Source organism: Podarcis muralis, chromosome 1, assembly GCF_964188315.1.
Source record: "Podarcis muralis chromosome 1, rPodMur119.hap1.1, whole genome shotgun sequence".
NCBI classification, from domain to species: Eukaryota; Metazoa; Chordata; class Lepidosauria; order Squamata; family Lacertidae; genus Podarcis; species Podarcis muralis.
This window is the reverse complement of record NC_135655.1, coordinates 12,613,823-12,639,111: the sequence shown is the minus strand read 5'-3', so window position 1 is coordinate 12,639,111 and position 25,289 is coordinate 12,613,823.

The following is a 25,289-nucleotide window of genomic DNA, read 5'->3' as shown; positions in this document are numbered from 1 at the left end:
CGAGTCGGCTTCTCATGCAAGGGAGGTGCCTATTGGCTCCAGGGCTGTGATCCTGCAGGCAGTCTCCGGGAAATCAGTATGGGACTTGCCTCTGGGTAAAGATGCTCGAGGGGTCGCCTTGCCCAGAAATGCACTTTTCTGGTTTCTGTTGGTTTTTCTCCTTTTCAAGTGGCCACTAAACAAACGAGAAGGATGGTCTTTGCCAACGAGTCCGGGGACGGACTTTGCTTGCTTGGACAAGTAAACTTTACCGAAATCAGGCATGCTGCAAAATTAAGGTTTTTTAATGACTACATCCCTGTGTGTACTTACCTGGAAACACGCCTCGTTGATCACGGCGGGAGCTGCTTGCTACGATTGCACTACGAGGTCCCGATTCTGTGCACACTTAGCTGAGCAGCAAGCCCCGCCCCATCCGACACAATGGGACTTACTTCCGAGTAAACATACATCGGGTCGTGCTGCAACGATGGGAGCTTATGTGAGGCGGGGACCCGATCCAATGCGTGCCTGCTTGGAAGTATTCCGGAATACGTATATAAAAGCCTTGTGTAATGCCCGATCCGGTTTGCGTTGGTGAAAAGTTGTGTTAAGCTGTGACCTGGAACGCGCTTTCTTGGGAGTAAGTTCCACTGAAAATGGGGTTTACTTTCGAGTAGACAAACTGCGAAAGCTAGCAATAAGAGATAAACCAGTTTACGGACTTTCTTGCTTGTTAATAGAGAGAATGTTAGTTAATAAGAGATTAGCTTTATGGTTCAATAATTTCCCACAAAAATAATTATTTGTAAATACTTCCGACAACTCGTCTGAATTTGAATCGCCCGTTCACTTGGTGGCATAGGTGCCAACTTCCTTGGTGCCCGAACACTCACAAAAATTCCCCATGAAGGGGCCAGGCACCCACAAATTTCGCTACATGGCACCCATGGCCACGGGACACCCAGTTGCGGAGCCAAGTTGGCACTCCTGTTCGGTGATTATTTTTTCAGGGGTTTGACTATTGTTTCCTAGGAAACGTGTGTGAAATCGCGGCTAGACTGCAATCGTTATGCCTACAGCACGATCCTAGGAACATTTACTCGGGAGTAAACCCCCACGAGATTCTTCCGCACCCCAGAATAGTGAGGTTAGGTGTGCTTGTCGCTTCAATGGGGCACGATTTGCTTCTCAACGAAACACGCGTTGCGTCTTGCTGCGCCCGCTGCAATCCTAATGCTCATTTGCTCAAAGAGTCATCGCCAGTCACTTCATCGGGGCTTACTCTCGAGTAAGCAATTCTTCGGATCCCGCTGCAGAGTGTTAAAGTGTCACATACACAAACGCGCACGTTATGCAGCCGGATAGCGAGAGCTCAGCAAGGGTCTCTCCACCCGGCGCGCGCAGATCTGCGAGACGCAACAACTTTGCACCGTGCCAAGTTGGGCCACTTCCATTGTGCCCTCCTGCCGAGGAAACAGGAGCGAGACTGCCAAGCAAGCGCCATTGGCCCGCCCAGCCCTGCTCGCGTTTCCCCTCCTTCGTCTCCCTCGTGGATGTTCGTCAGGAACCAGGAGAGCCGTGCTTTTTTTGGCCCCGGCGAGGCTAAACCGTGCAGGCGCCTCGGCTGGGAACGAAGACGCGCCCCAGCCGGCCCTCAAATCTGTAACGGGCCACGTGGCTGGGACTAGGGCCAGCTCGCCAGCATGTGCGCCCGAGAATAAGCATGACGCAAGGATGAGATCATCGCGGTGGGTTTCCTTTGCCTGCGTATTTATGCATTTGCCGCATAATGAAGCTAGGTGCATTTGATCGTACTGCAGCTGGACAGATGCAAAAGCAGCCCCTTTTAAGAGTGTTTTTAAAACTGGAAATTCAACAGGTGTAGCTGGTGTGTTCTGTTTGGCTTGCAAAGGGGTTATATGGAACAGTCATCCTGATCGGCTTGCAAAGTGGTTAGATACCTTCCCTTTAACCTCCTGTTCATCCCACATTTTCTGCATCACTTTCCTAACTGCAAAAAGTTACGATTCCTCCCCCCCCCCCCCAAAGTGGCTGTATTGTGCCAGGGCCACAGAGCACATTAATTGCACTGAATGTCTGGTATTCAATTGAATCCTCCTGACAAAATTCTGACCGTTTGGAGAACCACACTGCACCTTATGGTAAATGCTACACCTGGAGAAATTCAGGTTGAATACCTTCCATGCAGACCCCCTGTAGACTGCCGTACTTGTTGCATGAAGTTGGAAGCACAGTAGAAAAAATAGTGTTTCACACATTCACTTAGATGCATAATGAGAACTCAAAAAAAAAACCCCAAACGAATGTGTGAATGAGTCCATGCTTTTGACAGGACTACAGTGGATCTGAAAGTCAAATTATCTTCAAAAAGGTCATGTTGTCTGCACAAATTCCCTAGGCACCTGGCATTTATCAGCTGATAACTTCCTTGAATCAGAAAGTTGGGGAAACTCCTCCGTGTTTCCAAGCATCAAGTTTCAGCTAATCCTGCAGTGAAATTCCCAAGAGACCATAAAATTAGGGCAGCTCCAGTGAATGGGAGGGCTGAAAGGAGAGATAAAGGCTGCTGTCTCTTTTGGTAAAGTTAGCATATAGAACTGGAAGTCCGATGAACAGCCTTTTCCTTTTTTAAAAGGAATGATTAAAAATTAAAAGGAGTGGGCCTTTTAAAACTCCACCTGTTGAGACCTGGGCTTTTGGCTTATTTACCCTTCACCATAAGGGACGCGGGTGGTGCTGTGGGTTAAACCACAGAGCCTAGGACTTACCGATCAGAAGGTTGACGGTTCAAATCCCTGCGACGGGGTGAGCTTCCGTTCCTCGGTCCCTGCTCCTGCCAACCTAGCAGTTCGAAAGCACGTCAAGTACAAGTAGATAAATAGGTACTGCTCCGGCGGGAAGGTAAACGGCGTTTCCATGCGCTGCTCTGGTTCACCAGAAGCGGCTTAGTCATGAGCTGTACACCGGCTCCCTCGGTCAATAAAGTGAGATGAGCGCAGCAACCCCAGAGTTGGTCACGACTGGACCTAATGGTCAAGGGTCCTTTTACCTTTACCTTACCCTTCACCATGCAACTCGGATTAAGCAACCAACATTTTGCTGATTTAACACCAGGGAACGGCTCAAGTGAATAGCTAATGAAGTGCATAGATAACGTGAACAAACAGCAATAATGAACCAATAAGTGAATAATAAACATCTGTTTCTTAGAGCTGGGGAGAGGAGGGAAGCAAACACACAAGGCTGGGACTCCATCCAATTTGAGCTGAAAATCCAGAAAGTTGCAAATTCAATTTTTTTTATAAAATTAAAATGCATTTCAGGATTGTTCTGGGGAGGTCTCTCTGGAGCTTCAGTTTACAGGTAAGTATGGTAAAGGAAATGGGTCTGGGGCTATAAGTTAGTGTATAAAACATTTTATTCCTATTTTTTAGGAGCGGAGATTCCTACTAAACATCTGGAAGAATTTTCTGATGGCAAGAGCTGTTTGACAGTGGAACGGACTCCCTCCGAAGGTGGTGGACTCTCCTTCCTTGAAGGCTGTCAAGCAGAGGTTGGATGGCCATCTGTCATTGCTGCTTTAGCTGAGATCCCTGCATTGTAAGGGGATGGACTAGATGACTGGGGGTCCCTTCTAACTCTAGAATTCTATGATTCTATTACTAGCCCTGGCGTAAAAATTTGATAATCCTGATCTTGGCTATGATAACCTGGAAGACCTGCTCCCTGCCTTGCAGACCTTTCCCCACCTGGCCAGGGAGGGCTGGACTGTGACTGACTCCAGCTACAAAAACAAAAGCTGCTGAAGAGTTCAGAGATCTCTTAGTTCAGTGCTAGGTCCCGGAGCCTGATCTTCCACAGCCACTGCTCACAATGAACCACAGCTGGCAGTATTGGCAGCAACAGCAGCTGATATGTTCTGTACTTATGCTGTTTTAAATGTGCATTTCATATAAGACTTCCTTTAGACATCCGAAGGAGGAAGTGTTATTGTTGGGGGGGGGAATAATCCTATGGTTTTATTTTATTTTATTTTTGGTCAAAAATGAGAATTCTGGACAAATTTCCACTGGATTTCTAAACTGGGGGGGGGGGATATTTCTAAATTAGAAAAAAAATAGTATGGTGGCACTTGACGTTTCTGTAGAGATGTAATATCGATAACTTCCAGAATCTGAAATCCATAAACATGTTTTTGAGGCTCTATTCCATTCATTTCTGTATAACTACATGAATATATAAAGAGAAAACTGAAGTGGAACTAAGCAAGAAATTGCTACACTGCACATAATTTACTGGTCAAACCACAGATATTACTTAAAAGAAAACAGTTGTCTTCCTTAATGCATTGCAACCATGTTAATTAGTACTAAATACATAAACATGTTGTTGCCTGGGGACCCGCTCCGCCCTTCTGTGGAACCGCTTCATGGGTGTGTATAAATAGAAAGCAAAAGTGGAAGTAAACAAGAACGCATTACACTGTTGTAATACACACACCGCTGTGTTACACAGAAATGCAGCAGAGTGACAAGGTCTTCCCTAACTTTCTCCAGTTTTATTTAAGGCTTTTGATTATGCCAGTTGGCAGTTTTTACTAAAACTCATTCACTTTGCGAATTTGACCCTAAATTTATAAACGCCTTGAGAGCTACGTATTCCCGTTCTAAGGGATGTGGGTGGTGCTGTGGTCTAAACCACTGAGCCTCTTGGGCTTGCCGATCAGAAGGTTGGCGGTTCGAATCTGCACGACAGGAAGAGCTCCTGTTGCTCTGTCCCAGCTCCTGCCTACATAGCAGTTCGAAAGCACACCAGTGCAAGTAGATAAATAGGTACCACTGCGGCGGGAAGGTAAATGGCGTTTTCGTGTGCTGTGGTTTCCGTCATAGTGTTCCATTGTGCCAGAAGCGGTTTAGTCATGCTGGCCACTTGACCCGGAAAGCTGTCTGTGGATAAACACCAGCTCCCTTGGCCTGAGTGTGAGATGAGCACCACAACCCCATAGTCGCCTTTGTCCAAGGGTCCTTTACCGTTATTCCCCTTCTACATCCAACATAAGAAAAAATCTAAATTTCCACGCATCTCACGTTATATCGAGGAACTAAACAGGGTTGCCTCCTTCCCTCATTTTTATTTATTATGGTAATTGCATTCCCGGCCAATAGCCTCAGAGCACAAATGTAGAGATTTTGAAGAGCTCCAAAAGGGATATCTCCAAACCAAGTGAATGGCCAGCCAAATGAGAAATGCAATTAAATGTAAAGAAGTGATGCACGGCAGGGCAAAGCAATCTTAGGGCACCATTCAACCAAGGAGCAAAAAAATACTGCAAAATACTTCTTTTGCAGAGTCCTCTCTGAGTAGCCCCACCTTGTTTCTGTTGCTGCTGCTCATACAACTGTCCTGTTCCTCTGGGTCCTGGTCTGCTCCACTGTCGAGAGGGGAAGGGCAAGGCAAAGCAGAGGCTGCTGCTCCCCCCTTGCTGTTTTTGCAGCTTGCTCACTTGGGGAGGGGAGCAGGCGGGAGCAGCTTTTGGGGGTTGCGGGGCTTGGCAGCAGATGCTCAGTGAAACCGAACCCCAACACCAGCCCTGGCTGGGACCCTGTGCAGGCTGCTCTCCCAGCGCTATTTCATGAAGCAGACAATGGCAGAGTGGACATCTACAGGACCCAGGGCTGCTTAGGTCTTTACTGTTGGCAAGGGATATCTGCAGTAAAAAGTTGCAGCATGGACTGCAGCCACTCAGGATTCCATTCTCCCCTCCCCCCCATACAGTGGTACCTTTGTTCTCAAACTTAATCTGTTCCGGAACTCCATTCCAAAACCAAAGCGTTCCAAAACCAAGGCACGCTTTCCCATAGAAAGTAATGCAAAATGCATTAATCTGTTCCAGGCTTTTAAAAAAAAACACCCCTAAAACATCAGTTTCACATGAATTTTACTATCTAACGAGACCATTGATCCATAAAATGAAAGCAATAAACAATGTACTGCAGTCACAATCAATCAATCAATCAATCAATCAATCAGTAGCTGAACCGGGCTCCACAAAGCCACAAAAACAAAACAAAAAGAGCCACAAAAACTCAAAATAAATAGCAAAAACAGACAGACCTCAGCATAACACTCAAAACGGAAGTGTGGCACTCAAATTGAAAGCGTAACACTCAAAATGGAGCATGTTCGGCTTCCAAAAAAAGTTCGCAAACTGGAATACATACTTCCAGGTTTGCAGTGTTTGGGTTCCAAGTTGTTTTGAGTACCAAGGCCTTTGAGAACCAAGGTACCACTGTATAGCTTTGCAAGTTCAGATCTCATTGGGCTGTTCCTACCTAAGGATCCCCTGTACTGTATTGTTGTTGTTTTTACGTCTGCAACCACTGGGGCTCCCCCAAGCCTCTTGGTAGGAGAACAATAGCCAGGGTAGTATGTGAGAGCTGAGCTGAAAGCAGCCTGGAAGCTGGAGACAGGCATGCTTGCCCTGTGCTGGATCCAAAACCATGGCTGAAGGAGAAGCAATATCTGTCAGGGTGTGAATGCTGTGAGTGTCTACATCTTATGCTCAGGTTGTAAAGGTAAAGGGACCCCTGACCATTAGGTCCAGTCATGACCGACTCTGGGCGCTCATCTCGCTTTATCGGCCGAGGGAGCCGGCGTTTGTCCTCAGACAGCTTCCGGGTCATGTGGCCAGCATGACTAAGCCACTTCTGGCGAACCAGAGCAGCACACGGAAACGCCATTTACCTTCCCGCTGGAGCGGTACCTATTTATCTACTTGCACTTTGTGCTTTCGAACTGCTAGGTTGGCAGGAGCTGGGACTGAACAACAGGAACTCACCCCGTCGTGGGGATTCGAACCGCCGACCTTCTGATCGGCAAGTCCTAGGCTCTGTGGTTTAACCCACAGTGCCACCCGCATCCCTTTGCTCAGGTTGTATATATGTGCAAACAAAACCATATATCCTGAAGACACCATGGTCCTCTCTGACCTTCATTCCACGGAAACCAAACTCTGGATAAGCTCCAGGAACCCCTGTAGTCCCTTTACCATGCATATATTGGGGTTGTTGTTTAGTCATGTCTGACTCTTCGTGACCCCATGGACCAGAGCACACCAGGCACTCCTGTCTTCCACTGCCCCCCGCAGTTTGGTCAGATATATTGGGGTGGTACATAACAATAAGATTGTGCTATTAGCCACAACGCAGCAGTAGCTGCTACCAAGCAGGCGGCCACATTCTGCAGCGGCTGAAGCTTCCAGTAACGCTTGCCATCTCAAGCCAGACACATTGCAATCAAAGGCCTCTTTACGTTATACAGCCATAACATGTGCGGATCAGCTATGTAATAAAAACAGACACGAGGAGCGCATTCTGTTGAAAGACAAGCTCTTAAACCGGTGTTGCTATATTTAAAAGAATTGCATAATGCACCAAGTTAACAATTCCCGGGAGGCGTTCTTTAAGAATCAGGCTGGATGGAATATGTGAAGGTGTACGCAAAGCAGTTCAGCTGTCAGTAAGTGTTTTGCCGTTGGAGAATGACATGATCTTTTGAGAGGTGCATGCTTTGAAGTCGCCTGGTGCGGATGCTGAGACCGCACTGCCCTTTGAAAACCCTCTCGTAGGCTCAGCCTGGATCTATTATACATAAGGCAGCAGAGTCAAATGTACTGTGACATTTAAACTGCAAGGGCAAAATCCCATTTTTTTAAATGCTTCCCGGAGTTAAAACCTGCTAAGGATCAGTAAATGTAGTGGGGGGGGGGTTAATGGTGGTGCAACTTACACAATGATATCTACCAATTCCTGTTTTCGTCTTCACAGTACAGGAGCATAGGAAGTGGCCTTCCACTGCATCAAGCCCTTAGTGCAGAGAGATCATCAGGGGATTTGGGCTGGGTGTTCATCAATATGCAGAAGATACCCAGCTCTACAGTACCTCTCTTTCAAATCAGAACCAGTGAAGGTCCTGTGTGAGTGCCTGGAGGCAGTTGGAGGATGGATGGCGGCTAACAAATTGAGGTTGAATCCTGACAAGACAGAAGTACTGTTTTGGGGGGACAGGAGGCGGGCAGGTGTGGAGGATTCCCTGGTCCTGAATGGGGTAACTGTGCCCCTGAAGGACCAGGTGTGCAGCCTGGGAGTCATTTTGGACTCACAGCTGTCCATGGAGGCACAGGTCAATTCTGTGTCCAGAGCAGCTGTTTGCCAGCTCCATCTGGTACTCAGGCTGAGACCCTACCTGCCCACGGACTGTCTCGCCAGAGTGGTGCATGCTTTAGTTATCTCTCGCTTGGATGACTGCAATGTGCTCTATGTGGGCTACCTTTGAAGGTGACCTGGAAACTACAACTAATCCAGAATGTGGCAGCTAGACTGGTGACTGGGAGCGGCCGCCGAGACCACATAACACCGGTCTTGAAAGATGTACATTGGCTCCCAGTACATTTCCGAGCACAATTCAAAGTGTTGGTGCTGACCTTTAAAGCCCTAAACAGCCTCAGTCCAGTATATCTGAAGGAGCGTCTCCATCCCCATTGTTCTTCCCAGACACTGAGGTCCAGCGCCGAGGGCCTTCTGGTGGTTCCCTCACTGCAAGAAGCCAAGTTACAGGGAACCAGGCAGAGGGCCTTCTCGGTAGTGGCACCCATCCTGTGGAATGCCCTCCCACCAGATGTCAAAGAGATAAACAACTACCAGACTTTTAGAAGACATCTGAAGGCAACCCTGTTTGTTGTTGTTTAGTCGTTTAGTCGTGTCCGACTCTTCGTGACCCCATGGACCAGAGCATGCCAGGCACTCCTGTCTTCCACCGCCTCCCGCAGTTTGGTCAGGCTCATGTTTGTAGCTTCGAGAACACTATCCAACCATCTCATCCTCTGTCGTCCCCTTCTCCTTGTGCCCTCCATCTTTCCTAACATCAGGGTCTTTTCCAGGGAGTCTTCTCTTCTCATGAGGTGGCCAAAGTATTGGAGCCTCAACTTCACGATCTGTCCTTCCAGTGAGCACTCAGGTCTGATTTCCTTAAGAATGGATGCATTTGATCTTCTTGCAGTCCATGGGACTCTCAAGAGTCTTCTCCAGCACCATAATTCAAAAGCATCAATTCTTCTGCGATCAGCCTTCTTTATGGTCCAGCTCTCACTTCCATACATCACTACTGGGAAAACCATGGCTTTAACTATACGGACCATTGTTGGTAAGGTGATGTCTCTACTTTTTAAGATGTTGTCTAGATTTGCCATCGCCTTTCTCCCAAGGAGCAGGCGTCTTTTAATTTCGTGACTGCTGTCACCTAAACCCTGTTTAGGGAAGCTTTAACAGACCACTGTATTTTAATACTTTGTTGGAAGCCACCCAGAGTGGCTGGGTAAACCCAGCCAGATGGGCGGGGTATAAATAATAAATTGTTGTTGTTGTTGTTGTTGTTGTTGTTGATTACTGTGCCTCTCCAGTCATATCTGACAGCAGCTCTCCACAGAAACACCTCCTATCATCTTTGATTTGATTTTTAAAGTGATGGCCAAGGCTGGATCATGGGACCTTCAGAGCATGTGCTCTACCCACTGAGCTACGGACCTTCAGTATAGGAAGCTGCCATGAACCCACAGACTATCTGTCCATCTGTGCCAATAATGTCTACTCTGACTGGCAGAAGTTCTCTAGGGTCTCAGGCAGACATTTCCCCCAACACCTACCTTGAACAAACTTATTTTTTAGTATTTAGATTGCAACAAAAGAATTGAACCATCAAACAAAACATTTCAAGTAAAGAACACAAGAGTTACATCACAATATAAAGGCTGTACAGTATAATAGACTTTCCTCAGAAGGAACCATTAAGACAACCAAATTTCATACACTGGCACGGATAAGGTGCAGAATTGTAGGGTATAAAGTCCTACCGTGTAGCATAAAATGTTTTTGGGTTCTCTGTTCCTTTGGAAACCTTTGAATGGTCCCACCCCTACACCCAAGATTGAAAAGTTCAAATATATAATATCCAGTCTTCGGAAATATAACTACAGTGGTACTTCGGGTTACATACGCTTCAGGTTACATTCACTTCAGGTTACACACTCTGCTAACCCAGAAATAGTGCTTCAGGTTAAGAACTTTGCTTCAGGATGAGAACAGAAATTGTGCTCCTGCGGTGCGGCGGCGGCGGCAGGAGGCCCCATTAGCTAAATTGGTGCTTCAGGTTAAGAACAGTTTCAGGTTAAAAACGGACCTCCGGAATGAATTAAGTACTTAACCCGAGGTACCACTGTATTAATATAAATGTCTCAAATCTCCCTGATCCTTTTAACTGCAGCTGCCAGGAACTGAACCTGGGACTTTCTGCATGTATGCTCCCTTCCTGTTCAGGTAAACCCATCCAGGCACTGCATTCAAAGTTCTGGAAACGAAAGCAGGGCTCCTTATAACTTTTTTCACTTGGGAACCACCTGCCAAGAAAGAAACTTTCTTCCTTGTTATTCTTTTTCTTTGCTTATTGATTTATTCTATGCTGTGCTTTCATTGGGTGTTGCGTCTTCCTCCTGCCCACCCCAGGTTGGAAAATGAGACCTCTGTTTTCGTTATTTAGTCATTTGGGTTTCAAAGATTAAAAAGCACCGGCTACAACAGAGACGTAAACAGTAGTTACAAGGGCAGGTGTCAGATTTTCCAAGGTCAAAAATGACACCAAGGAACCAATTAGAGGTCTCCTGCTTGTTATTCCTTTCATTTGTGTTTTTTTAAAAAAAACACCCTGTTTCTGTGGTTTTCAAACAGCAGCTGCAGTTATTTATCGGGGGAAGTTTTTCCTGGCATGAAGACAAAGCAGAGGGCAAGGTAGTCAAATGACTGGCCCGGATAGAAATGACCTGCAATGTCACTGTGACTTTAACTGTTGTTTGTTTATTTGGCTATTTACTTTTCGAGGCAAACAGCCTCTGCAAAGTAGCTGACAATAAAGTTAGTATAAACGCTTTTCAAAACAAAACAAAGCAAGATTTCCCCAAGGTTCCCCCAGTTCTATCACCCCCTCCAACATTTATCTGGTGAAAATGGGGACGTCCCATTCCATAATGATAATTTTACTATTTATGCCCCACATATCTTTCTGGGTTGCCCCAGCTTCCAAAATATAATAAAACATAATGAAACATTAGGCATTTTTTTTAAAAAAAAACCTCTCCTATACAGGATTGCCTTCAGATGGCTCAGGGGTCAGATAACTCCATACCCTCCAACATTTCTCCAATGAAAATAGAGACATCCTAAGGAAAAGTGGGGACACAGGTGGCGCTGTGGTCTAAACCACAGAGCCTAGGGCTTGCCGATCAGAAGGTCGGCGGTTCGAATCCTCGCGATGGGGTGAGCTCCCATTGCTCGGTCCCTGCTCCTGCCAACCTAGCAGTTCGAAAGCACGTCAAAGTAAAAGTAGATAAATACATTCCTCTGGCGGGAATGTAAACAGCGTTTCCGTGCATTGCTCTAGTTTGCAAGAAGTGGCTTTGTCATGCTGGCCACATGACCCGGAAACTGTACGCTGGCTCCCTCAACCAGTAAAGCGAGATGAGTGTTGCAACCACAGAGTCGTCCGCGACTGGACCTAACGGTTAGGGATACTTTTACCTTTACCTTTAAGGGAAAGTGGGTCATCCCAGGATCAAATCAGAAACCGGGACGGCTTCTCTAAATCAGGGATGTCCCTAGAAAATAGGGATGCTTGGAGGGTCAGTTCTATGAGTCCATTGCATCTGTCTTGCCCAACCTGGCATCCTCCAGAAGTTGTTGGACTATACCTTCCATAATCCCTGGCCATTAGCCATATTGGCAGGGGCTGATGGGAGTTAGAGTCCAACAGCTTCTTGGGGAGATCAGCGTGAACAAGGCTGCAGTACAGAAGCAAATGTTTTAGGGGACCGGATATGCTGATTCAGAGCATAACTTAGACTGAATCCTCTTTGAGATTGCCCAGAGGAGCCTGTTGAGGAATCATGCCATAATTGAGAAGGTGGCATCAGTTACTAATTCACAATTTTGTCTTTCATGGACAACTTGTGGATGTAGTTGATCTTACTACATCATCATCATCATCCTTCTTCTTCTTCTTCTTCTTCTTCTTCTTCTTCTTCTTCTTCTTCTTCTTCTTCTTCTTCTTAAATTGATGTATATCCCTCCTTTCTCCCAAGATTCAATACAGCTTACAACATTTATATTACCGTAACAAATAACTTGATTATAAAATACAAAATAATAAATACAAATGTGTGATATATATATATATATATATATGCAGGTTTTGGTGTCCTCGGGTGTCTTCCCGTGTAAAAGTTGGGGTGTCTAGGCGACGTTTCGACGAGGTCTCACTCGTCATCTTCAGGCTGGTGCTTTCGGCTTCTTGTTACTGGAACAGAGTAACATATATATATATATGAATGATGTGAAAGAAGACACGGTCCCTACCTGTATCTGTTATATATTTTGTAAACCACATAGAGGTTTTCTTCTTATAGTTAAATAGGATTGCCATATTTCAAAAAGTGAAAATCTGGACACAAAAGTTTTGGAGGGGGGGCAAAGTTGTTGAGCTTTTTCTTGCAAAATCTCCCCCCAAAATGAACTTTTAATTCTATTTTTTAGGAAATTCGTCAAAAAAGCAACAACACTTCTGATATGGGCAGCCATACACCCAGATTTTCCCGGACATTTTAATGGATTTTAGAAAATTCCACCCAGACTCCATTTTCGACGGACAAATTTCGAATATGTCAGGGAAATTCTGGGCATATGACAGCCCTATAGTCAAACAGTATATACAAATTGTTTGCAATGCATTTGGACACCACTTAACCAAATTTTCCTTGAAGGTTCCTGAGATCACGGAACAACCTTTTTCCGTCAAGTTTGGACACAGTTGGTGTTTTATTTTTATATTTTTATTTTAAAATTGCAGTTGTTTTTATATTGCCTCATGAGCAGAAAGGCAATTCATGAAGACTATTAATAAATAACTGTTTGGGCCAGGAGGGAAATGTATTTTCTCTGTCAGCAGAGGGAAGTCTCTTTTCCTAAGAAAACAATTACCATGGCAAACTCCTACGAGTTGTTTTGGCGACTAGCCTAGGGTTAGCACTGGGCCATCATTTCCCTGACTGAGCTAAGCTCAGGAGAAAGTGGGGTTTTCACTTTTATACACGGGAAGAAAAAAAAATCAGTGATTATGTCCCCACCTTCCTGCTTGTCCTTCCACTGGTGTTATCCAAAAGAGCTATGCTGGCAAATATTTTAAAACTACTTAGTTTTCCCCCCCAAAAAAATTGGCAGGACACTTCATGAAAAGGGCACAGGAGGCAGCTGTGAGGAGAACTGAGCACCAATAATGGAAATTAACAAAAGGAGGAAGCCATCAAGAAGGCAGTTTTAAAACAGAGCTGGGCAAAAGTGTTTTTCTCCACAGGTCTCCTTCGAAGGATGCAAGAACCAGTTGCACATGCCAAGGTGTGAATGATGGAGGGTGTTATGTACTGAAGTTCTCACCCTGGGCCAGCAGGGGGATACTGTAGATAGTTTTCTCTTAGGTCCACATATAATAATAATCATAATAATAATAATCATCATCATAATAATCATAATAATTTATTATTTATACCCCACCCATCTGGCTGGGCCTCCCCAGCCACTCTGGGCGGCTTCCATAGAAACCAAAAATACACTAAAATATCACACGTTAAAAACTTCCCTGAACAGGGCTGCAAATAAGGAATTGAAAGTGACGTTCAGTGAATGGATAGTTACAGAAAGTTGTTACTGTTGCGTTGTAGTGGAGCTCTATATAAGCAGGCTGGCTGAACCCTTCAGTTCAGTTCTGTTCTGGCCTGTGAATAAACAAGAGCTGCTTGAAGAATCGCTGTGTCGTCTGATATGTTCACCCACAACTTAACAGAGGGAGCAACAAAGTCTGTGTGTGTGAGAAGTGCGGAGGTTTTCACAGAAATGATCACTAATGCTAAGGTTGTGTCTGCACTAAACACTTATAATAGTCTTACAACAGTTTAGCTAGTGCTATTTGTCTAGAAAAAGAGGTGCCAGAACTTGCCATGAATGCCTCCTAATTGCACCCACCTAAGATTTACCTAATAATTTATTATTATAATAGTAAAATTTTATTTATATCCCGCCCGCCCCAGCCGAAGCCGGGCTCAGAGCGGCTAACAACAGTAAAATAATACAGCATTCTAAAATCAATTCATTATAAGGTGCCAGAACTGAGTTCTGGTGAGTTCTGGCTGAAAAAAGCCGTGAATTTAGCATTCATGATTTCTCCCAAAAGAATCTCAGGAAATTGTGGTTTTGTGAGGATGCAGAGAATCCTGTTAGGGATTCTTTGCCTCCAACCCCACATGACCATTTTAGGATCTCAAAAGAGAAGGGATGATAATTAAACCAAGCTTAATTCCCTAATTTAGGTTGTTTTGGAAATCGTAAGACAGACCTAATGTGGCTTCCTTCCCGGAAAATGTGGAACTGTTCTACAATGCTTCATTTATTTAATTTATGATAATATTTAGAAACCACCAAATAGAGAGGGAGAGAGTAGATGTCAGATGAGATGTTCTGCTGCTCAAATCTGCACTGACTCCATGCCTTTTAATCCTGGACAGGTATGGAAAACGACTGCTAGGTTTGAGAAAGCTGGGAACAGGTTAATGGCATCAAATTGAAATTTTATGATCATTTTTGAATGATAATTTCCACCAGAGATATTGCACCTTTTTATAGCATAAATTGTTTATTACATTTTCCAAACATGTTTACAATAATCTTAATATCAAATAATTACATTGTTTCATAAACTGACTTCTCACCTCCACTTTCATAGTGTTTTTACTCAAACCTTTTCTACTGCATTGTATCTTTATCTATTACAAAAAAGTTTATCTATTACAGTTATTTTATCATTTGGCTATAGTATTTTTGTTTAAAAAAACCCACAACAGGCTTCTATTATTCTATGAAAAGTCCATCATTTTTATCTCTTAATTTCGCTGTCAGCTTTGCCATTTCCGTGTAGTCCATTACTTTCGAAAGCCACTCTTCCTTCGTTGTACCTTTTGAGGTGACAGTTTTATACAGCCATGAAAAACAATCAGCTTAAAATTGCAAAGTTTGCTGTAGTAGTAGCTGTTGTTGTTGATCAATGGCCATTATAATATGACCTGTATAATTCATGTATAAATTTCTGTGAATTAATGCAGGACTTCCTCCACTTCCTAGAAGAGTTTGGATTTGGATTTGATATCCTGCTTTATCACTACCCGAAGGAGTCTCAAAGCAGCTAACAATCTCCTTTCCCTTCCTCCCCCACAACAAACACTCTGTGAGGTGAGTGGGGCTGAGAGACTTCAGAGAAGTGTGACTAGCCCAAGGTCACCCAGCAGCTGCTTGTGGAGGAGTGGGGAAGCGAACCCGGTTCACCAGATTACGAGTCTACCACTCTTAACCACTACACCACGCTGGCTCTCATTTTGTGTTCTCCTTTCCTTTCCTCCCCCACAACAAACACTCTGTGAGGTGAGTGAGGCTGAGAGACTTCAGAGAAGTGTGACTAGCCCAAGGTCACCCAGCAGCTGCTTGTGGAGGAGCGGGGAAGCGAACCCGGTTCACCAGATTACGAGTCCTCTTAACCACTACACCATGCTGGCTCTCTAGAGTCCCTCATCCAGTGGATATTGAATATAGGCTTGTGCCTTCAAATACCTAAATGTATCTTCTAGCTATTGGGCAAATATGAAAAACAAAAGTCGTATCAACAACCTGGAAAATTATGATTAACTGGTCTTTCACCAAAATTTGCATTTGAAGTTTCAAGCCCACTGAGTATCCCAGGAAATCCCCTTTCTGGTTTTCGAAACCCTGAGTGTACAAATATCCTCCTAAAATTCCACTCAAAGGACGGCCGCAATGTTTGGAAAAGCTTTTGTCTGAAGAGGGGTTGGCTTGCTTATAATAATATTATTTGAAAAAATATGAAGGGAAGAGGCCTTTAAACAAATATGATGGATTAATTAAGAGAAAGGCAAATAAAGGTTAGAATGGCATAATTGGCTGAGTAGAGTTCATTAGGTGAGTGTAAAACTGCTGGATATTACATTGCTGAAGCATGCCGTTTGACTTCCTAAATGACAGATGCCATGCAAGACATTCCTGAAATTAAGTTAAATGAAGATAATGAGCTCTGAGAACCGAACCCTAAAGTCAAGCAGTTGGAGACCATTTGACCTTATTTTCAATCTTCTTTATTAGGGTTAAAGACAAAGAGTCCAAGTGTCTTGCTAAATCGACCAGAGGATGGCTGATGAGCTAGAAATTAATGCTGTAGTTTAAAACAGGACTCAAGGAGATGGGAAACATCGGAGACCCATTAACCTTTCCCATGGCATTGTAAAGAAACAAAACCAAGGAGAGCGAAGACCAACCAGAAGGGACGCCTTTGGACTGTAATTATTCAGAAGGCTTCAAAAGCAATTATTTCAGACGATATAGAAAAGATAGCTCAGCAGAAGGCTGATCTCTGCAGACGACATGGACCATTTTTGTACTTTGACCATCACAGGCAAAAACTGGAATACATTGCCAAGGGCTGAACAAATCAGCAATCTCTTTTCAGGGTTTGGTTTTCATGACAATCAAAGGAGCTTACCTTCAAGAAATAAGAACGCTTCAAAACAGACCATTCACAGACCAGGCTCACTTCAGGCCTAATCTGAGGTAAATTCCACTGAGGTCAGAGGGACTGACACCCAGGCAAGTGTGATAATAATCTAGAAGTAAACCCCACCGAATTCAAAGGAAATTACTACAAAGTGGACATGCACAGGACCAAACTGTTAAGATTTGCTATGCACAATAAACGAATTTTATTAGACGGTACAAAGGGGTTGGCAAAATGAGCTTCCATTGGGGGTGCAGGCCTAGGAGAGGTGCAGAAATAATCTATCAGGCTGTGAAGCGTGTGACATATATGTGTTTGGGGTGGGGGGATGTGCTGCCACTGTCACAGTGAGATCCAAGGCAGGAGAAGATTCCCGTCCTTCTCACCCCATGGCACAAAGGCATGCAATTTTTTTCACCCTTCCTATTCACCTTGCCCTTTTCTCCAGACACCTCGAGTACTTGGGTGGCATAAAATGTAGTACTGTATTTTTTGCTCTATAAGACTCACTTTTTCTCTCCTAAAAAGTAAGGGGAAATGTGTGTGTGTGTTATGGAGAGAATGCAGGCTGTGCAGCTATCCCAGAAGCCAGGAACAGCAAGAGGGATCACTGCTTTCACTGCACAGTGATCCCTCTTGCTGTTCTGGCTTCTGGGATTCAGAATTTCCCCCCCCTTATTTTCCTCCTCCAAAAACTAGGTGCGTTTTATGGTCTGGTGCGTCTTATAGAGCGAAAAATACGGTAATTTATAATGTGGCTATTGCGGTAAAGTGGTTTTTTTCAGCTGTGGGGGCACCACTGCTGATATAGCTCCTTGGGTGTGGGGACCCTAGGAACACTTCTACAGAGGCAGGAATACTTCTGAATACAGTGGTACCTAGGGTTACATACGCTTCAGGTTACATACGCTTCAGGTTACAGACTCCGCTAACCCAGAAATAGTACCTTGGGTTAAGACCTTTGATTCAGGATGAGAACAGAAATTGGGCGGCGGTGGCGCGGCGGCAGCAAGAGGCCCCATTAGCTAAAGTGGTGCTTCAGGTTAAGAACAGTTTCAGGTTAAGAACGGACCTCCGAAACGAATTACGTTCTTAACCCGAGGTACCACTGTACAGGTTCCTGGAAACCACAGTGGGAGAGAGCAGTTTTTATATGAACACAGCTGGATCTTAAATTTTTGGTGGTGCACTGGGAGAGGGGAGTCGACAGAAGTGTTTCCGGGAGTTTACTCGGGGTTCGTGTTTCCTTTGGGAATGATGCACAGTGGAGATTGTGGTGTCTTTATAGTATACGGTTTATTCACACATATATACAACCTGAGCCTACAATGGAGGGGTTCACATCTTGTTTCTCCCATAGCCGCAGAAATCGAACAGTGTTCTCAAACTTTGCTCTGACTCTCCAGCTTCCTGCTTTGCTTCTAAGGCCATATCACTGCAACTCAACTCTCAACTTAGGCTTAGTCCTTCTAACCATTTCTGAGTTGAAGGAGGAGCCCTACCCATTTGTCATCTGGCACAGAGCCCCCTTTCCTTTGCTCTCTTAATGGCCCATCACCCATGCGATCACCTCAACACGGGAAGCTAGCCTGCCTTATATAGAAGGATCTTGCACACAGCCTGCTTCCTCCTCTCTAAAACTCATAACAAAGTGTACGGACGTTGACTCAGCAAGTTTCACATTTATTTTAATTTGTTAATTGTTCCCCAGTTGTGACTGTTGCAAATTTTCTTTGCATTGTTCTATTAGTTATTTCTGCAATCTGTATAAAATCACAAATTCAGTAAAAAAATAAATTGACAAAGAAAGAAAGAAAGAACAAAGCCATATTGGGTAGTTTTGCCTAGCAGTTGGAGGAAACGTACCATCAAAGAATGAGATCCCACCTTCCGATGGTAAGTGTTGGAAGTGTACAAGGCAGGGGCAGTGGTACCTGTAATAGTAGGACAAATTTTTATAGATGCTTCTTCTTCTTCTTCTTCTTCTTCTGAAAACTTTTTTATTATCTAGGTGCTTCTTTTTTTCAGCTCTGTGTGGCAAGATGTACCTGCCCAGATGTTTTCGCCCAGCTGCTTTCCTCAATATAAGTACTAGAGGTGTTCTCATCTGGTCACCCCCAGGGAGATATCTTCGGGTCACTGAATGATTTATCTGACGTTAAAATTAATGTCAGAAACAGACACAAGTTGTGACCTTGTTGCAGAACCAGGGCAATATTCCAGCGAGTGCAATTGCCAGATGGACAGAGTCCTGTGACTGCCTGTGGGAATATAGCTCTCCATCCATCCTGTAACCGCCATGGGGTCATTCCACGGCCTCTGCTGTGAACCGAGTGGCTCCAGTTGCCATTTTTTGTTCTGAAAATAGTGTTCGCAGCCAGGGGTATAACGCAGTGATTTAAAACGCTCTCTGGCTCATCAGCAACGAGGAAGGAATAGACCTTTGCTACGATCACCCATGGTTCGAGAAGGTCTGACCGCATTCAGAGTAGCTTCGTTTATGTTTTCAGACTCCATACAAACATCTGGCGAAACATCTGATGGATGCAGTTCCAGCTCCGCCAGAATCGAGTCAAAACATCTGTCAGTAATAAAAGGGGAGGGCTAGGGGGAAGTTGTAACCCTTTATTTATAGTTAATATATCGTTATTAATGTAGTATTTTTAACTGTTTCCATCCTGAACAGGCAGCAACACTTCATGACAGTGAATTGCTAAAAACTGAAAGGAAACAACCCATAAAAATACAAAACATTGCATGCTAAAGGTGATTGGCAGTACAAGCCTATGCTGGATTACTCTGAAGTACGTTACACTTTTATGATAGATAGATTAGATAGATAGATGTTGTTGTTGTTTAGTCATTTAGTCGTGTCCGACTCTTCGTGACCCCATGGACCAGAGCACGCCAGGCCCTCCTGTCTTCCACTGCCTCCCGCAGTTTGGTCAAACTCATGTTCGTAGCTTCGAGAACACTGTCCAACCATCTCGTCCTCTGTCGTCCCCTTCTCCTTGTGCCCTCCATCTTTCCCAACATCAGGGTCTTTTCCAGGGAGCCTTCTCTTCTCATGAGGTGGCCCAAGTATTGGAGCCTCAGCTTCACTATCTGTCCTTCCAGTGAGCACTCTGGGCTGATTTCCTTAAGAATGGAGAGGTTTGATCTTCTTGCAGTCCATGGGACTCTCAAGAGTCTCCTCCAGCACCAGAATTCAAAAGCATAAATTCTTCGGTGATCAGCCTTCTTTATGCTCCAGCTCTCACTTCCATACATCACCACTGGGATGTATCTATATATATAGATATATATATGCATTTCCCAAATTTTAATACATACAACTTTAAATTCTCTTAGTTTGTCACATTTCTCCAGACTTCCCCGCCTAACCCTCCATGGCTTTCTACTTGATCCTTGTTATGCTGCATATCCGTTTATACCACCCATTTTGATTCTACACAATATCCTAAGTGTTATTTACTGCTTCTCATGTTATCCATCCCTACTTGAAAATTTAGCTGGTTGTTGTTCCTCTTTAAATATTATCCAAAGTACTTCCACCCTTCCAGCTCCTCCAAGTGTCCCTATTTTCCAGGGACGTCCCTGATTTTAAGAAGTCGTCCCGGTTTCTGATTTGATCCTGGGGTGTCCCCACTTTTTCCTTAGGATGCCCCTATTGTCATTGGAGAAATGTTGGAGGGTATGGAGTTATCCAACCCCTTGAGCCTCCTGAAGACAATCCTGTGTAGGGAAGTTAAAAGTTTAATGTTTTATTATGTTTTTATATATATTGAAAGCTGCCCAGAGTGGCTGGGGCAATCCAGTAAGATGTGTGGGGTATAAATAGTAAAAAAAAAATTCATTATGGAATAGGATGTCCCTATTTTCATTGGATAAATATTGGAGGGTATGCTCTTCCCTCACCAGTTTCTCATCATGATTCCTTATCTTAGCTGACATCGTAGCTAAACTGCATGGGGGGCATGTGCCAGCTTGCTTTGTTGCCCAAGAGCTCCTTAGAGCCTCCCAGATTCCCTGCGACCATAAGAGAGCACTTGTGAGAGATCCCGTCAATAGGCCTTTCCATCTCACTGTTCCACAATGAAGCTAGATCAGGGGTTGGCAACGTGCGGCCCGTGGGCCAGATGTGGCCCACAAAGACCGTTTTACTGGCTCATGAGCTGCCCCTGAACCGAGGTGCCCACTCAGCGGGTCCCCCGCGCACTGTGCTAAATCGGCGCAGCACGGCGCAGTGACTTGCCGAGCGGTGCCGGAAATCGCATCTGCACACGTGCAGATACCAGAAATGACATCTGTGCATGTCCGGACGCCGAAAATCGCTTCTCCGCAGGCGTGATTTTTGGCATCTGGGCATGCGCAGAAGCGATTTTTGGCGCCACGGACATGCACAGAGGCAATTTCCGGCGTCGCGCTGCGCCAGTCTGGCCCACAGACGATCTGTGTGGGAGTGATCGGGTCCATGGCTAGTAAACCTTGCCGACCCCTGAGCTAGAGCTTCAACAGGAGCACCAGCCACGCCAACTGGAAAATCCCCCAGAGTGTTTGGAAATCCCTCAGAATCCATCAGCCTCGGCGGGGTGGGGGGGACAACAACTGATCTAATCGGTCCTCCTATGATGAGATTGCTCCCTAATTGTTTTAATATTGTATCTTAATCTTTTAAATTGTATTTTAATCAACTTGTTTTTATTATTGGTTGTTAGCCGCCCTGAGCCTGGTCTTGGCTGGAGAGGGCGGGGCATAAATAAATTATTATTATTATTATTATTATTATTAGTATTAGTATTATTATTAGTATTATTAGTATTATTAGTATTATTAGTATTATTAGTATTAGTATTACCCCTGCAGTACGGGGTGGGGGTAGGGAATCAGTCCTAGTCAATCCAAACCTCACCACAGATGGATCTGCCCATGACAACAGGGAAATATTTGCCAGATGCGATGGTCTTAAAATTTATATTTAAAATTAATCGTGAGGCAGACCAGGGGTTTTTTTTCTTCCCCAACCGGAACTTGCCGGAACCTCTCAGGTGGGCGCCATTGCCATTGTAAGAGAACGTGGGAGTTGTTTTCTCCCAAACCTCTTTTTCTAGAAAAAAAATAGCACTGAGGGAGACTAGTAATTATTATGGACCAGTAGGTTTCAATGTAACGTCTACTAAATGACCACTGAATAAACCAGGGGTCTGCACCCGCGGCTCCGGAGCCGCATGTGGCTCTTTTACACCTTTGCCGCGGCTCCGGGGCGGATACTAGCGAGGGGAGGAGGCACATTGTGCGCCCCGACACTCCCCACTGTGGCGGGCGCTGTACTGGCTGTGACGTCGCATGGGGGCGGTGCGTGCGTTAGTCACGCACTGTCCTGACGTCACCTTCCCACCCGCTGTCAGATCGGAGGGCAGCGGCGCGCATGCTTTAAATGTCGCAATGGTTTTGCGGCTCCCAGGTGTTTTTTTCTTCGGAAACGGGTCCAAGTGGCTCTTTTTGTCTTAAAGGTTGCAGACCCCTGGAATAAACCAACCATTTTGTATGCCCTGAACATAAAAGCTCAAATCTCATATGTGCCTCACCATCAACTACTAAGCAACTGTGAGCAACTGGGGGAGTTTAGACAGTCGTGTGGCAGAATGCCAGCAGAACTCATATGCCATGTATCTCTTCTCTGGCTCTAGGCAAGAGTAAAAGACAAGGATTTCCTGCTTTCCACAGTTTGCTATATTTACATACTAAACACTGTTTACCTGACAACAGTGTTCTTACTTAAAGTTTACCTCATAAAATGTTGGTTTTTCCTCAGGGGCCATGACTGCATATTGCGGCAGTGAATCTCATAGTTTAACTACACACACTTTGTGGAGAAATACTTCCTTCTGCCTGTCCTGAACATTTAGCTTTCTCACATGACCGTGAGTTCTAGTATGACAAGAAGAACACATCTTATCTCTGTCGACTTTCTTCGTAGCATGCAAAATTTTATATGCCTCTATCATGTCCCTCCGCTTTCTCTAAAGCAAGTTACTGAAACATTCCTAATTTTACATAAGGGAGTTATTTCATCCCCATGTTCATTTTAGTTTCTCTTTTCCAGGTCTAACAATATCTCTTTTGAGGTGTGGGGTAAAGATAAAGCAACTAAACACAGTACTCTCATGTTTGGCCACACACCATAGATGTGAATTTATGAGGCTAGCAGTCCCGTATCCTAATGATTCCTAACATGCAATCTGCCTCTTTTTTTTTCTTCACAGCTTCCACAGGCTGAGGTAACATCTTCACTGAGCTATTCACCTCAGCACCAATATTTCTTTTCCTGGTCAGTCATTGATAATTCAGACCACCTATTTATCCCCCACGCATCTTACTGGGTTGCCCCAGCCACTCTGGGCAGCTTCCAACATATATAAAAAACATAAGAAAACATTAAACATAAAAAACAACAACAACACTTCCCTATACAGGATTGCCTTCAGGCAGCTTGGGGGGTCGGATAACTCCATACCCTCCATCATTTCTCCAATGAAAATAGGGACATCCTAAGGAAAAGCGGGACATTCTGGGATCAAATCAGAAACCAGGATAGGTTCTCTAAATCAGGGATGTCCCTGGAAAATAGAGGCAATTGTAAGGTCTGCCTGTGATCGCCTTTGGCTTTTTAATGAATGCAAAATTTCCCCTTCCGCACAACTATTCGAAGAATTGATGCTTTTGAATTATGGTGTTGGAGGAGACTCTTGAGAGTCCCATGGACTACAAGAAGATCAAACCTATCCATTCTAAAGGAAATCAGCTCTGAATTCTCACTGGAAGGACAGATCCTGAAGCTGAGGCTCCAATACTTTGGCCACCTCATGAGAAGAGAAGACTCCCTGGAAAAGAGCCTGATGTTGGGAAAGATGGAGGGCACAAGGAGAAGGGGACGACAGAGGACGAGATGGTTGGATAGTGTTCTCGAAGCTACCAGCATGAGTTTGACCAAACTGCGGGAGGCAGTGGAAGACAGGAGTGCCTGGCGTGGTCTGGTCCATGGGGTCACGAAGAGTCGGACACGACTAAACGACTAAACAACAACTACTTAAAAAAATGCCAGAGCCCCGCCTGATTCTGCATCCACCCATCTTAATCCCAAAATTCTTCTCTGTGAAGAAAAATAATATCCGACTACACTCCATTGCTTTTGACAGCTGCTGGACATGCAGAAACCCCAAGCTGTGCAGCTTTAACCAGCATGGCAGGGAAGGATTGACCTGTTGAATTTCAGTAGTTATTCTGTGCTTTGTGTTTCAAAATCTAGGCAACTCCAATGCCTGCCATTTTCTCTGCAAGCCTTTAGAGTGGGCTGCTTCCATTAGTTACTGACAGTTAGATATAGCCTTGCTGGGGAGTTGTGGTGTTGTGAAATCTGCCTTTCTCAGCACTTGGAAGAGCAGGACCAGAATGTTGATGAGCTTTCCAAGGCAATGTATGAAGTGGGGTGGGGGTGGGGAATTCCCAGGCATCCCATAATTCAGGGAGGCTAATTCAGTGAAATGATTCCGCAATGATGGAAGAGATGCAGTTGGAATCCCACACAAAAGAGAAAGAAGGGGAGGGGGGATTGGGCATGTGTGCGTGCCTGCCTGCAAAAATTGTTGTTTTTAAACAAAGAAAGAAAACTTCAGCGTTTTCTATTATTGCAGAGCTGTAGTGACTGGCCATTTTGCACAATCACTGGAGAAATTTGAAAGTTTTAGCTAAGCAGTGACTCAGCACAGTGATCTAAGATCTTTGGTATCTCCCCACCCCGCAAGTCTCTCCCCCCCCCCCCCGCCCTGACTCTGCAGTTTGATGACAGCCGCTACATTCCCAGAACCACACGGTTATTATTTCCAAGAGGAATGTATAAGGTCTGCATTTGTGCATGTAGTAAAAATGTTGGGAGTGAAAGATGAGTCAGGGGAGAGTTAAAGAAACCTTGTATTACTTAGCAAGGGCTTGTGCTTTGACCAAAGGCAGCAGCTAAGCTTTTACTTTAGTGGAGGGCAAGGAACATGCTGCAGTTTGCTCCTTCATTTACAGTGACGTGGAGGGGCATGGGGGGGGGGATATCTTGGGGGACACTGGTGGGTTAAGCCGCCTACTCGATCTGGGAGTTTGCCACCTCTGTCATATAGTCTTTCATCTTTCGGCTGACCAGTTACCTGTATTTACTTAAAAGTGTGCGTTAAAGGCTAATCCCGCTGCGTAAAGCCAGCTTAAATGAGGAGTGGAGCCGACCTCTGCCAACAGGCTGGAAGTCATACAGAGCTTTGGACTGGAGACGTTGGGCTGCATACAGGGAAAGCTTATTTTAATAGGGCAAAGTGCACTGAACTTTTCTCCTGGGCTGAGCTTGTTGCGGCAGAGAAGGCCCTGCCAAATGCAGCTGACCTTGAACGCAGGTGCAGGCTTCAGATCCTTCTCTGGCAAACAAATCAAGGGGTGTTTTTTTAAAAAAATGCAGGGAAATAAATCTTTCAATGATGAAAGGGAGCGAACACACCATAAAGGCAGTTATTATCTCCACAGACATGAACCTCCAACAG